The 13,079-nt window shown below is 40.8% G+C and overlaps 1 protein-coding gene across 6 annotated transcripts in view; it reads left to right on the top strand.

The window, feature by feature from the left end:
- Positions 1 to 5,281: 5,281 nt before the first annotated feature.
- The window catches only part of IL12RB2 (interleukin 12 receptor subunit beta 2), an 86,024-nt gene continuing 78,226 nt past the window's right edge, over positions 5,282 to 13,079 (top strand). For 4 of the 6 annotated variants that reach the window (XR_001114217.2, XM_003260164.4, XM_003260163.4 and 1 more), the window contains exon 1: positions 5,337 to 5,350. The gene's annotated coding sequence lies outside the window, so the exon portion shown is untranslated. Of the gene's footprint in view, positions 5,351 to 11,274; positions 11,363 to 13,079 lie in introns of those variants that run through there. The other 2 variants (XM_003260165.4, XM_012500460.2) reach the window with 2 other exon arrangements.

Raw genomic sequence — 13,079 nt, 5'->3', positions numbered from 1 at the left:
GACTAAATCTTAGTACATACATGGTATGGAATACTTGTAGCTATTGAAAAAAAAATGAGGCCAGGCACGCCGGCTCATGCCTGTAATCCCAGCACTTTTGGGAAGCTGAGGCTCTACTAAAAATACAAAATACAAAAATTAGCAGGGGGTGGTGGCACTTGCCTGTAGTCCCAGCTACTTGGGAGACTGAGGCAGGAGGTGGAGGCTGCAGTGAGCTGAGATCGTGCCACTGCACTCCAGCCTGGGCAACAGAGTGAGACTCTGTCTAAAAAAAAAAAAAAAAAAAAAAAAAAAAAAGGAAAAAAGAAAAAAAATGAGAGCGCTACTATGTGCATTATGGAATGAAGTTTGTGTCATGTGGTAAAAGGAAAACAAAAGATAGATGGATGGACAGATAGGGAAATAGAATAGCTCAATTTGTTTAAACCTAGAATATATTTTCTATATGGCTTAAATATAAAAAAAACATAAAATGCTTTTATACATCTATAAAGGCATTTTTTACTTGTTTGTTTATAGGCTGTGGACCCAGAGGAGGCATATCTCACTGGCTAGCCACCCCTGCTCATTTTTCAGAGAGCTTGGCTCTGAGCTGGATGCCGTGACTGGACAGGACTTTGGGTTGTCTCATTTGGGGAATCAGGGTGTTTTCTATGTATGACAAGCACGGGGAAAAAAGGACATTTGAAGCCAGAAGAGTGGAATGTAGAAAAGAATCTTAATAATTCCACATCCACATTTCAGAGTACTTTTCATAGGGCTTCTGTTGACGTACTCTATAACAAACCAAAAACAAACAAACAACAACAACAACGATGAGGAACATATGTGTGGGCATGTTTGTGAGAAATTTGCCTTTTATGCAAATCACTCTCCTTTTTATAAGAACTTGCCAAAGTTTTGCACCACCAAAAGTTCTGGCTCTGATGATCAGGTAACCAGCCATGACATGATGGAATCTGTGAATCCTGTAACGTATGTTTAGATTTCGCTGCTAAGAAGAGCAGAGCCAGTTTGTGAATAAAGTTTATGTTGTGTAGGACCCTGCAGCTATCACAGCCTTAAATTTGCCTCATGTCTCACTTTGCTTTTTAACCTTTATGTTCATTTAACAAGGCGTTCAGCAACCTAAAGACCTCTTGAAAACACACTGCTCCTCCCCAAGACATGGCAATTTCCATGTGGTTTGTTCATCTTTTTTGTTTTGGACAGAGTCTCGCTCCGTTGCTCAGGCTGGAGTGCAATGGTGCCATGTTGGCTCACTGCAACCTCTGCCTCCTGGGTTCAAGCCGTTCTCCTGCCTCAGCCTCCAGAGTAGCTGGGATTACAGATGTGTGCCACCATGCCTGGCTAAGTTTTGTATGTTCAGTAGAGATGGGATTTCTCCTTGTTGGCCAGGCTGGTCTTGAACTCCTGACCTCAGGTGATCCATCTGCTTCAGCCTCCTAAAATGCTGAGATTATATGTATGAGCCACTGAGCCTGGCCAGTTTGTTCATCTGTAAACAATGTTTGTGCTTGTTAAATGTCAGTTGTGGAGAAGGTATAAGTCTACATCTTAAGAATTATGGAGATTATTCATAATCTGAGAATCTGGTATTGCACTATTTTAATTTTATATAAACCTTTTCAATACATAACACTACAAATATATTCAGGAGTTATGTTGGTGTCCTATAAGTTTAATACTTTGGAGAGATGAGTAAAACTAACAAAGTAAAAACTTTTAGAAATGAAACTTTTACAAAATGAGGCAGTTAAGGTTGAACAGTTAATAGTAGATTCTGAGTTTCCTCATTATAAGTAAAAGTTTAAAATGATGTTAAAACCTTCTTACCAAGTTTAACGAGTGCCAGCATTCATTTGATGCCCTAAATCACTATGTTAGCAACCACCTCTTAGTATTTATCCTGACAAGAGACACTTTAGGAAAAGCACATCTCAGTTATTCATAGAATAGTGTGATTACGTATTTTCAGGGTGTTTGGTATCAGCAATGAACCAAATTAGACATTTAAGGTAATGGAACTGTACCAGAAATGGAAACTGAACTAGTATTTCCTAGAAAAGACTTTGTCACTGTCACTGTGGTTATCCACTTAATTGAGCTTTTGATTTACAAGTACATTCATTTACCTAACAGCTACACGGAAGACCGTATGATACCCATAGACTTAAAAATGATTACCTTAACGATCATAGTTGACATTTTGGGTTGTATGTTATGCTCTTGCTTCAGTAGGCATCGTCTACCATCTAGGGTTTATTCTTTAGAAAGCACAGAAGCAAGTGGGTTTTTGTTGTTATTTTTGTTTTTGTTTTATTCTCTAACTAGACAGGCAAGCACTGACAAAAGCCATGCCTGTATTAGTGAAACTCCCAGATATTAATAGGAGGAGAAGGCAGAAAAAAGAAGTGGAGAAATAGAAAGGCCTCTACAGATGGTGATTTCATACAGAAAGGTTACCGACTTGCTAAGAAGAAATGTATTTAATTTTCCAACTAATTTTTAACTGTTGAAAAGTATGAAGATTGAACAACACCTACAATCCTGTTGAATTGGCCAAAAAGAATGGGATCTCTCCAGAACAAGTCAGTTCAACTCAGTAAATACTTATTGACTACCTGCCCTGTACCACTCAGTGTGCCAGATGCTGAAGATAAGGGATCCTTGCGTGCACAGAGTTTATAATCCAGGGAGCATGCAGGGTAAGAGAACCACTGTTACCAGTGGCAATCAGTGCAAGTCTTCACTTGATAATGTAAGTCTAAGTTAAACAATATACTGAGGGACCTAGAGCATGAAAATTTCTCGAATGATATTTATGTAAGAGTGGTCATCTTCTGACTTCGTTTTTCCTGCATCTAGGGAAAAGAAGAGAATAAAGACGGCTATCATTGTTACCTGCATCTTACTGTATTCTCATAATTTGTCATTCTTGCTTAACAACCAGATTCAAGTTCTTTCCTCAATAGCTCTCATCTGTTCCCTCAAAGAATATGCCTCAGATGCATTTGAAACACCATTTTGTGTCTGACTTCAGCAGTTTTGTAAGATGCTGCCATTAGAAGTTAACAGAGCTATGGTCTTTCAACATTTTAGATGGTATACTCCTTCAGAAAAAAAGCACTTTTGAGAAACATCCCCAACATATGTTTGGTTGTTTTTTTATTTCCTTACAAAGCATATGTATATGTATATGTGTGTATATATGTATATATACACACACACACGCACACACAAATATATAAATTAAATTTTTAAATAAGATAAACAGTAAAATACGTTTTTGAAATTATTGATTTATCAACAAAATTAAAAGCCTTCCTTCTCTCTAAAAAGTATTGAAAAATCCATGAATTATGCAAGATTGTTATAACATTCGGCTATAATAATCTCATTCCTGATATCAATCAGTTTTCGTTTTAAATTAATGAGAAGCTGCTGCATTTTTATATTTTTTTAACAAATGGATTCAAAGTCCACTGAACTGCTCAATTAAAAGATTGAAACAAAATAGCAGATTGTTTCCCAGTTTTTAAAAGCATTTTCTGTGATGACAATCATACAGTCTTTAGTAAGAAAAACACACAATAATGGGAACACTTTGAAATACTTGTTCTCAAATCATCTCTTCATAACAACGTATCACTTGGTGTGAAAATTACCTTGAAGAAACAACAACAAATAAACCTCTGGGGTTTTTTGTTCTTCAAAAAGATCTGTTAGATAACGTATGCCGAGAGCCATCTATCAATACAGAAAAGATCAGCAAATTTAGGGTATTTGGGGTTTTTTGTAAAAATAAAGAAAATAACTCACTTTAAGACAACTTTTAAAATCTTTGTTACAAGTGATTTTTACAATTATGTATCATCTCATTACAAAGTAATATTAAGATTCTAGATTCTACGATTTAAAAGATTTTAGTAAAATTATTCATGTAGATAAATTACTAAAGCATGTAAACTACAGTATGTCACAATCCCATAAAGACAATCTATTTTACGTTGTTGATTCTAAGATGTACATTTTTCATATTTAACATCTCAAACATTGAGAGCGGTTTTAAGGTAATGCCCAGACGCATGGTATGTAGTTGTCCGCTTCTGCGGGCTCAGCAAACCTGTATTGGGCTCAGTGGACTAGAAGAAAACTCCAGAGACAACGGGGGGGGGGGGGGGGCGGGGGGACTTTAAAAAAAAATTCGATAGATAATATACATATGTTTAAAATCTAAATTTTATTTAGAGATATCTAAAAATCTCTAAATAAAATTTTAGTTTAAAATATTCTAAATGTTGAGAAAGCATTGTTACTGTTTACCTGGCAGTTCTTTTTATTTCTTACTAGTGCATAAATAATGGTATGTCTTATAATTAAGGAAGTCTTAGATTTAAAGAAATCGAAGTTGACGGGCGCCAAGGCTCAGGCCTGTAATCCCTGCACTTTGGGAAGCCAAGGCGGGAGGATTGCTTGAGGCCAGAAGTTTGAGACCAGCCTGGGTAACAGAGTGAGCGTCTGTCTTTATGGATTTAAAGAAAAGTTTTTTTCTAAGTAATATTGTCATAAATAATATTATGCAGAGCTGCCGACCCCTCTGCACTCTGGGCAGTTTTCCCCTTTGCCTGAGAACACCACTTATAACACGGGACCTAGATGGGAGTGGTGGTGACACGCCGTCTGTTCAAGTTTAACTTTGCTCTCATTTTTCAGACAGCAAATACCAATGGAAGTTGCAGTGTGTTCTGCCCGCCCTCCAGGGGGCGGTGTCGCGCGCAGTCCGCTCGGGAGGCCTCGGCGCTCAGGTGCGGTGAGAGCCGGCGCGGAGCACGGAGCGAGGGCGTCTGAGGAAAGTTCCCCGCTGGCTGTCGACAAAGTGCCGCGTCCCTGCGGCTGTGGACGCTGACAACACGCTTCTGTCGCGCCTATCGTATCTTGGTGCATAAACGCACCTCACCCCGGCCGACCCTTGCTCCGCCTTGTGAGACAGGCTTTATTATCCGCGTTTTATCTGAGGAGAACTGACGGCGGGGAGAGAATTCTCCTGCTCACGGCGGCACAGCAGAGCCCACAGGTGGCAGAATCCCGCCCGAGCCCGCTTCCACCTGCGGCGTGGAGACCACGGGCGCCCGCCCGGCTGCGGAGCTGAACTGAGAAGCGAGTCCTCTCCGCCCCGCCCCGGCCCGATCCGCACTCGCCGCCAGCCCCCCGCACCCACCCCGGAGTTGGCGGCGCGGAGGCGGGAGGGCGGGCGCTGGCACCGGGAACGCCCGAGCGCCGCGGAGAGCGCGACACGTGCGGCCCAGAGCACCGGAGCCACCCGGTCCCCGCAGGCAGGCGACACGCGGTGAGTGACCAGTGGCTCGGGGTCGGGGACAGAGAGAACCCCAGGATCCCGGACCAGCAGGGTGTCTGCGCGCCCGGGGTTCCGTGCCCCGCGACTCTCGAGGGGGCTTCGGCGACGGCTTCTCTCTTTAAGAAAAAAAAAAAATTATATATATGTATATTTATTTTTTTTAAAGTCTTCCAATATGATCCCAAACGGCTTCTCTTCGTCACAGTCCTAACGCCCTGGGCACAGATGTTCACTTGGAGGCACTGGGCTGTGGTTTGGCTGGATGCAAGGAGGGAGCGCGCGGACTGAGCCTCCAAGGTACTCTCTGGGCCGGGCACAGAGGGGTGGGCTCACACGGAAGGGAGGGGACGGCGACTGGAAGAGGGCAGAGGGCACCGCTGAGGGGGCAGCCTTGGTTCAGGCCCACAGACGTGGCTCCCGTTGCTTCAAAGTGTATCTAATGTAAGATATTGGGGGGGGGGGGGTTCCATAGTCCCGGCTGAGGGTGCACTGTCCCGGTCTCGGCAGGCTTTCCTGTGGCCTCTGGACTGACCCCGAGTCCCTGCCTGGCCGGTTACTAGCAAGATGCTCTGGTGCAAGTAAATTGACCAGCCTCAGTTTTCTCTTCTGTGAAATGCCCCTTCCTTTGTGAACTATGAGGCCCTTCTCATCTCCCTGGGACACACTAAATATCAGTGTCACCATTGTACGGGATTATGTATCTGTACCATTAGATCCAGGTCTTACAAATAGTAACCTAAAAGCATATAAATAGACCTGGTCTAAGAACAGGGTCCCGGCACGGTGGCTCACGCCTGGAATCCCAGCATTTTGGGAGGCCAAGGTGGGCAGATCACTTGAGGTCAGGAGTTCAAGACCAGCCTGGCCAACGTGATGAAACCCTGTATCTATTAAAAATATAAAAATTAGCTGGGCATGATGGCGCACGCCTGTAATCCCAGCTACTCGGGAGACTGAGGCAGGAGAATTGCTTGAACCCGGGAGACAGAGGTTACAGTGAGACAAGATGGGGCCGCTGCACTCCAACCTGGGCAAGAGAGTGAGACTCTGTCTTAAAAATAAATACTTACATACATATATATATATATATATATACACACATACACACATATATATATATAAAGAATAAGGCAAAATTAGTCCTTTTTCTCCATTTTTAAAATTCTAGATAATTGTTATAATCTGCTATGTGTGTGCGATGAATATCTTTGTCGAGCACCTACTATGTATTTGGTTTTGGGATATATATTATCTAATTCCTTAAAAACATAGTGAAATTGTTATTAGTATTCCCATTTTACAGATGTGGAAACTTACATGTTTCACACAGTTAGAGAGTTACAGGTTTCTGGCTCAAAACTGTGTTCCTTCTGTTTCCACCTCTCTGGCTCAGAACCTTGTAACCACCTCCACTTGAACAAACAAATGTTGGATTCTCATTTTCCATTAATAGGAATGGTACAGTGCCCTATTTCTCTGTCCAACACGTAACTAAAAGGACCTTAGTGGCTAAGAGCTAACACTTTCCTTCCCTATTTTAATGTGAAATCCTCAATACATTACACTATCCGTTACGCACAACAGGCTCCAGAAAAGTTTGCAATATGCTCTTTTCCATATGTCATGCCTCCTGAATGTCATGTTCGTTATATAGGCTGATAAATTCCCAAACTTTGACAAACGGAATCTTTTCTGTATTAGAATGCGTTTTAGTGTGAAAAAAAAAAATTCTAAAGCACACGTATAATTTTTAAGGTAGAAGAATCCTCCAAGTACAGTAGGTATTGGGCATCATTTCTCAGTTGTGGACTTATTTTTGTACTGCTGCACCTGCTTTGTTCTCTACCAAATTATTTGTCATCTTTGTAATTACACTCACAGCACTGCTGTCAACTCCTACAAATAAATTTGTGCAGAATGGCGGGACACGGTGGCTCATACCTGTAATCCCAGCACTTTAGGAGGCCGAGGTGGGGGGATCACCTGAGGTCAGGAGTTTGAGACTAGCCTGGCCAACATGGCGAAACCCTATCTCTACTGAAAATACAAAAATTAGTGGGGCATGGTGGCACACACCTGTAATCCCAGCTACTTGGGAGGTTGAGACAGGAGAATCGCTTGAACCCAGGAGGCAGAGGTTGCAGTGAGCAGAGATCACACCACTGCACTCCAGCCTGGGCGACAAGAATGAAACTGCATCTCAAAAAAAAAAAAAAAAAAAAGCCAAATCCCAAAAGAAGTCTTATACAATTTCCTTTGCCCTTGAAAGTTTCTAGTGGTCTTCGCTAGTGTAACAGTGGTTTGTTTTTGTTTTTGTTTTCCAAATAAGTATTGAACATGTGCATTATGGTCAGTGCATTTGCTGGACTTAGTGAATATAAAGAAATGTAAGGCCCAGTTCATGACCTACAAAGTCAAAATTGTTTGGGAAAATTTTGAGAATACTTAATATGTCTTAAATGATAGGTGGCATGAAGTTAGGAGGTATGGAATCTAGTTTTAATCAAATCAGTCTTTCAGTGTTAAATCAGATGAATGGACAAAGAGAGGAGTCAAAAGCAAGGCCATCTAACTTAGTTCTTGTAGTGTCACTGAAAAGAAGTGATACTGCCTTTTTTCTTATCATAATAATAGCAGGTAACATTGATTGAGCTCTTGCTATATACCAGGTACTCTGCTAACAGCTTGTCATTTAACCCTCCCAATAATCCTGTGAGGTAGGTGCTGGTTTTTTGTTTGTTTTTTGTTTTCGAAACGGAGTCTTGCTCTGTCGCCAGGCTGGAGTGCAGTGGTGCGATCTTGGCTCACTGCAACCTCCACCTCCCGGGTTCAAGTGACTCTCCTGCCTCAGCCTCCCAAATAGCTGGGATTACAGGTGCATGCCAGTACGCCCAGCTAATTTTTGTATTTTTAGTACAGACGGAGTTTCACCATGTTGGCTAGGATGGTCTCGATCTCTTGACCTCGTGATCTGCCTGCCTCAGCCTCCCAAAGTGCTGGGATTACAGGTGTGAGTCACCGCGCCCGTCCAGTAGGTGCTGTTTTTATTCCCTTTTTACAGATGAAGAAACTTAGGCTGAGTGGTCAAGTGATTTGTCACAGGCCATACAGCTAGAATTATCCGAGCCAAGACTTAGGTGTCCTGAGCTGATCCACTGCTCTTTTCATTACTACTACAGTTCATCAGGAGGCTCTTCTAGGAGCTTGGACTGAGGTGATGAGCATAAACATGGTTCAATTCCTCTTGGAGGTAGTAGCTTTGTGGGTTTAACATGCGAGCCCTGAGGCGTGCTGAGAATGAATGAGGGGGTAAGCCTGTTCCTGCAGAATTTAAACCAACAGAAGAGGGAAAGCAGTTAGACTAACAGCATCAAGCTAGGATTTTTATTTCTCAGGTGCTTATGGAGAAGGGAAGCATAGGAATGTAATTCAAATCCAATTCTAGATTTATGTGTGGTTTTTCTGGGTTATCTTGGTCCACTTACAGATTTTTCTATCTGTAGAATAGGATACTAATCATTACTTTATGTATTTGACCAAATATTAACAACAAAATTATATGTTTTGCACAGTGATAAACTACTAAGTAAATGCCTACAAAAGATTATTAAAATTAGAATATTAACCTCTATTTTGCAATGATATGCAGGAAAAACAACACATTAAGTAAAATATCAGGAAATACTGAGATGGAGGGTTGTTGGTGTAGAGACTTCAGCTGAATTCTTAATTTATATGAGAAACCTGGGGAGACGTTGTGGCATGGTGATCACTACCCTTAGTTTTTTAATTCCCCTCCCAAGTGTGCCTCCAATTATCTTAAGACAATTGTGAAATTCTTAGAAAATTCTCAAAACAATGCAATTATTTTAATATGTTAATGCCTTGTAGTACTTTATGAAAATACTCAGTGGTTGCTTACAAGGTGAAGCAAAACTTGGCCAGGACTTTGCAATACCCAAGATTCAAAGATAAACCTCCTGCCATTGTCCACAACAGAGACTTCCAGATTGAGGATGTCAAAGAAAAAAACTTTCCAATAAACTAAGGAAGAAAAGTTAGTGAAAGAGGTTTAATTTTCTCAATAAAGGTCAATTGCTATTTTTAAAATAAGGAAAGGAGGCTTTGAAGTATGAAGTTACCTGCCATGGTGACACAGGCAGAAGTGGAGGAACCAAGGATGGCGCCCGGGGCCTCTTTCCAGCACATCATCCTTCCCAGTAGAAGACAGCTTATTTTATCAATAGGTCTAGCAGGATACAGAGAGTGAATCAGAGACGGTTGGAGTTTCTGAAGCTTTGCTGAACGCTTGCCATGAAAGTTTTAGGCTTACGGGAGCTACTCAAGAAAGAAAAGAGGTCACGTAGTTTATTTGAAAGTGTCTTGTTTCTCGAAGACTCCATTCATGTCTTGTTTCTTTCTTTCTTCTTACTGTTATATTGGAGAAATGCTTGTTCAATCTATAGGGTAAAATAGTTCTCAGTACAGGTGATTCAGGGGTTGGGGTGGGATAAATTCATTTCAACTGTGATTTGTTTACACACAACATTTCAGGAGTCTATTACATCAAATGGGATATATCTAAAATGGAAATAAAGACAAACAGAATTGACAGAAACAACATTCCAGAAAAAAATAGAAAAAGAAGAGAGAAAAGAATAAAGGCAGTTAAGAAAAAAAAAAAAAAAAGCCATAAAGAGGGAAAGGAGAAAACACATTGAATTAAAAAAAAAAAAAAGGAACAAAAATTCGGAAGTCTCCTGAATTTGAGCAAGAAAAGAAAGTTCCTGTACTTGGATGAAATTAAAGAGGAACCATAGGACTACAAATGCTTACCAATGAAATTAGAGAAAATTCCAGGCAGCCTCCTCAGCTGCACAAAAAGGAAAACAGGTGTGTGTGTTAAATTTGGCTCATGTAAACAGTGCTTGGACTATTGAATAGAAAGAAGAAAAAGTAGAGAAGGTTATGCATTTTACTTTCCTTCACCTTCAAGCCATTTACCATGACATTATGAATGGGGCTGGTTTGATGATGGGGCCTGATAGACGGGCTTTTGCCCATGTAATGGCTTGTTACATTCTATCACCAAATGGTAGACTTGGAATGAAAAACAGTTCATTTTCATGACCATAACTCAGGAAATTTCATGAAGAAGAGAAGGTTAGCTAATTGGTAACTTGATTATCCTTTTCCATCACCGTAGTGGAATAGCATTAGATATAGTTACATATTGTATGTGCGCTGAGTGTTGCTGTTTCATCCTCTTTTGAGGGAGGTGGGCATCAGAAGTAATGAGTCAACCTTCTGAAGAGTAAAGCATTAGGCATTATAAATACTTTACTAGATAGATATCATAAAGATTGTATGTAAGGTGCCTAGCATCATGCCTGAAATATAGTAAGAGATCAAAAAATTGCAGCATTAGTATTAGTATAGTGTTAAGATTAGCATTATTTTTAGTATTATGCTGCTACTGTTGCTATTGATTACAAGCAGTCTGACATCCAGAAGTAATGTTGGATTGGAAATCAAGAGACTGGCCAGGCATGGTGGCTCATGCCTGTAATCCCAGCACTGTGGGAGGCTGAGGCAGGCAGATCACCTGAGGTTAGTTCAAGACCAGCCTGGCCAACATGGTGAAACCCTGTCTCTACTAAAAATACAAAAATTAGCTAGCCAGGTGTGGTGGTGCATGCCTGTAGTCCCAGCTGCTCGGGAGGCTGAGCAAAGGGAATCACTTGAACCCAGGAGGTGGAGGTTGCAGTGATCCAAGATGGTGCCATTGCACTCCAGCCTGGATGACAGAACGAGACTGCATCAGAGAGAAAGAGAGAGAGAGAGAGAGAGACTGAGGTTCTGATCTGGATTTTGCTATTAATGTGAACTTGAGCAAGTCCCCTCTTTTTTTCTAGGCCACGGTGATCCATTTGTAAAGTCGGGAATAAATGACCTCTGAAGTCTTGTCTGTATATTGATCTGCTACCAGTAGAACGTATCTCTGTAAGTAGCTTTGCAGGCAGAAGGGAAGAATTTTGTTCTTTGCCTCGTTTAGTCACCTGATCATTAACGACATGCATTTATATGACAACCAGCCTTGGGACACACTTGAAACAATCATTTGGTTGTCTGTGGTAGCCCAGACTGAAATGTCAGCTGTTGGAGGGGAAGGGAGCAGCAGGACACAGTAGTTACTAGTAACTTGTGTGGCTCCTTGCTCCCCTGACTTTTTAAATTCTTTGATAGTCTTAGGAATTAAGATTTGTTTTTACCTGGCCTAACAAAACATACAACTCTAGTACACTGAAAATCATATGTGATTTAGTAAAGAAATACAAATGAGGGAATCAGCAGGGGAAATAGGAGCCAGCCTCCGTGGGGTCCTACTTTGTGCTAAGCATTCTCGTGAATCCATGACACCATGGACTGTTCACAATAACTTTGCCTTAATCGTCACTGTAACTTTGTCGAGCTAGGTGTTGCTATACCTATTGTAAGGCATGAGGAAATGGTGCTCTCACAGTCAATAGCATACAGCAGAACTGAGATTCATTCACCTTTTTCTTTTCCTTAATACCACTATTTCCCTTGACCTTAATACAGTGCTACAGAAGAAAAATAGTTTGGAAGTAGAAAGTTTTTCTGCCAACGTGAGATTATCACCTGTGAAAGGAAACTTAAGAGTTTCTTTTTTCCTAGCCTAGCGCAGTACAATTTTGAAGTAGCTGCATGCTTTGTGCTTCTTTCTAGAGCAATGGGGAAAGAGGCTGGTCACGGAGTACTTGTTGTCTCTGCCTTCCTGACGGTCGGTGTATATCTGGCTTGTTCCCGCCCACCCCACCCCCATCCCCGATCTGAGACGTTGTTTTCACCATCTGGAAACTGTCACAACTTGAGTGATGAGTCAGTGACATAGCACACTCTTTGATTTTCTGATTCAAGACCGAGTTGTTGTTTTAATATTTACCCTCTAGGCAGGGTATGTGAAGGATGTTTACAGTTACAGGAGGTTTCATTTTATTGGAAGATACCTCATTTACTTGAAGGTCTTTGGGGATTCTGAACTTCTCATAAATGGAGAAGCTATTTTTACCTGGTAGTCAGAGAAAATGAGCAAGTTTGTGTTTGGATCAATGTACCATTATGTAAACTCAAATTTATCTTCCATTTTACCTATTTCATATAAATATATATGTTTATATAATATACACATATATTTTAACCTATTTAATAATAGGACATAATATATATTAAAACATATTTCATATATATCCTTTTTTTAAATCCTTATAATTATCATCTGAGTATTTTACTATTTGGAGAATGTTATAGCTTCATAAATTTTGACCCATGTTGAAAATTTCTACAAAGGGGTGCCATAGATATCTTTTGCAGTTAGGAAGCAGAAACCTACTTAATCCCTATGTAGCCGTTCATTCAGTTATCTTCCAGTTCAATCCATAATTTTATCTATGCCAGAATATTCCAAAGTTTAATGCAGCAGCTAGCATAGCTACTGTAGGGGTAGAAAAACTCCCCTCCATCCTCCTAGGGTCTTGGTTGAGTCTGAGAATTAAATTGACATTAGATAAACAGGAAAAAAAATACAAATTTGCTCAATAAATATTATGGGACATGGGAGACATGCAAAAAGTGAAGACCCAAAGAAGTAGTTAGAGTCAGTTACTTAAATACTGGATTGAGCAAGGAATAGTAACCT

The sequence above is a fragment of the Nomascus leucogenys genome, chromosome 12 (assembly GCF_006542625.1).
Source record: "Nomascus leucogenys isolate Asia chromosome 12, Asia_NLE_v1, whole genome shotgun sequence".
Taxonomy (NCBI): domain Eukaryota; kingdom Metazoa; phylum Chordata; class Mammalia; order Primates; family Hylobatidae; genus Nomascus; species Nomascus leucogenys.
The sequence above is the reverse complement of the archived record's forward strand: the minus strand, read 5'-3'. Positions and strand labels throughout refer to the sequence as shown.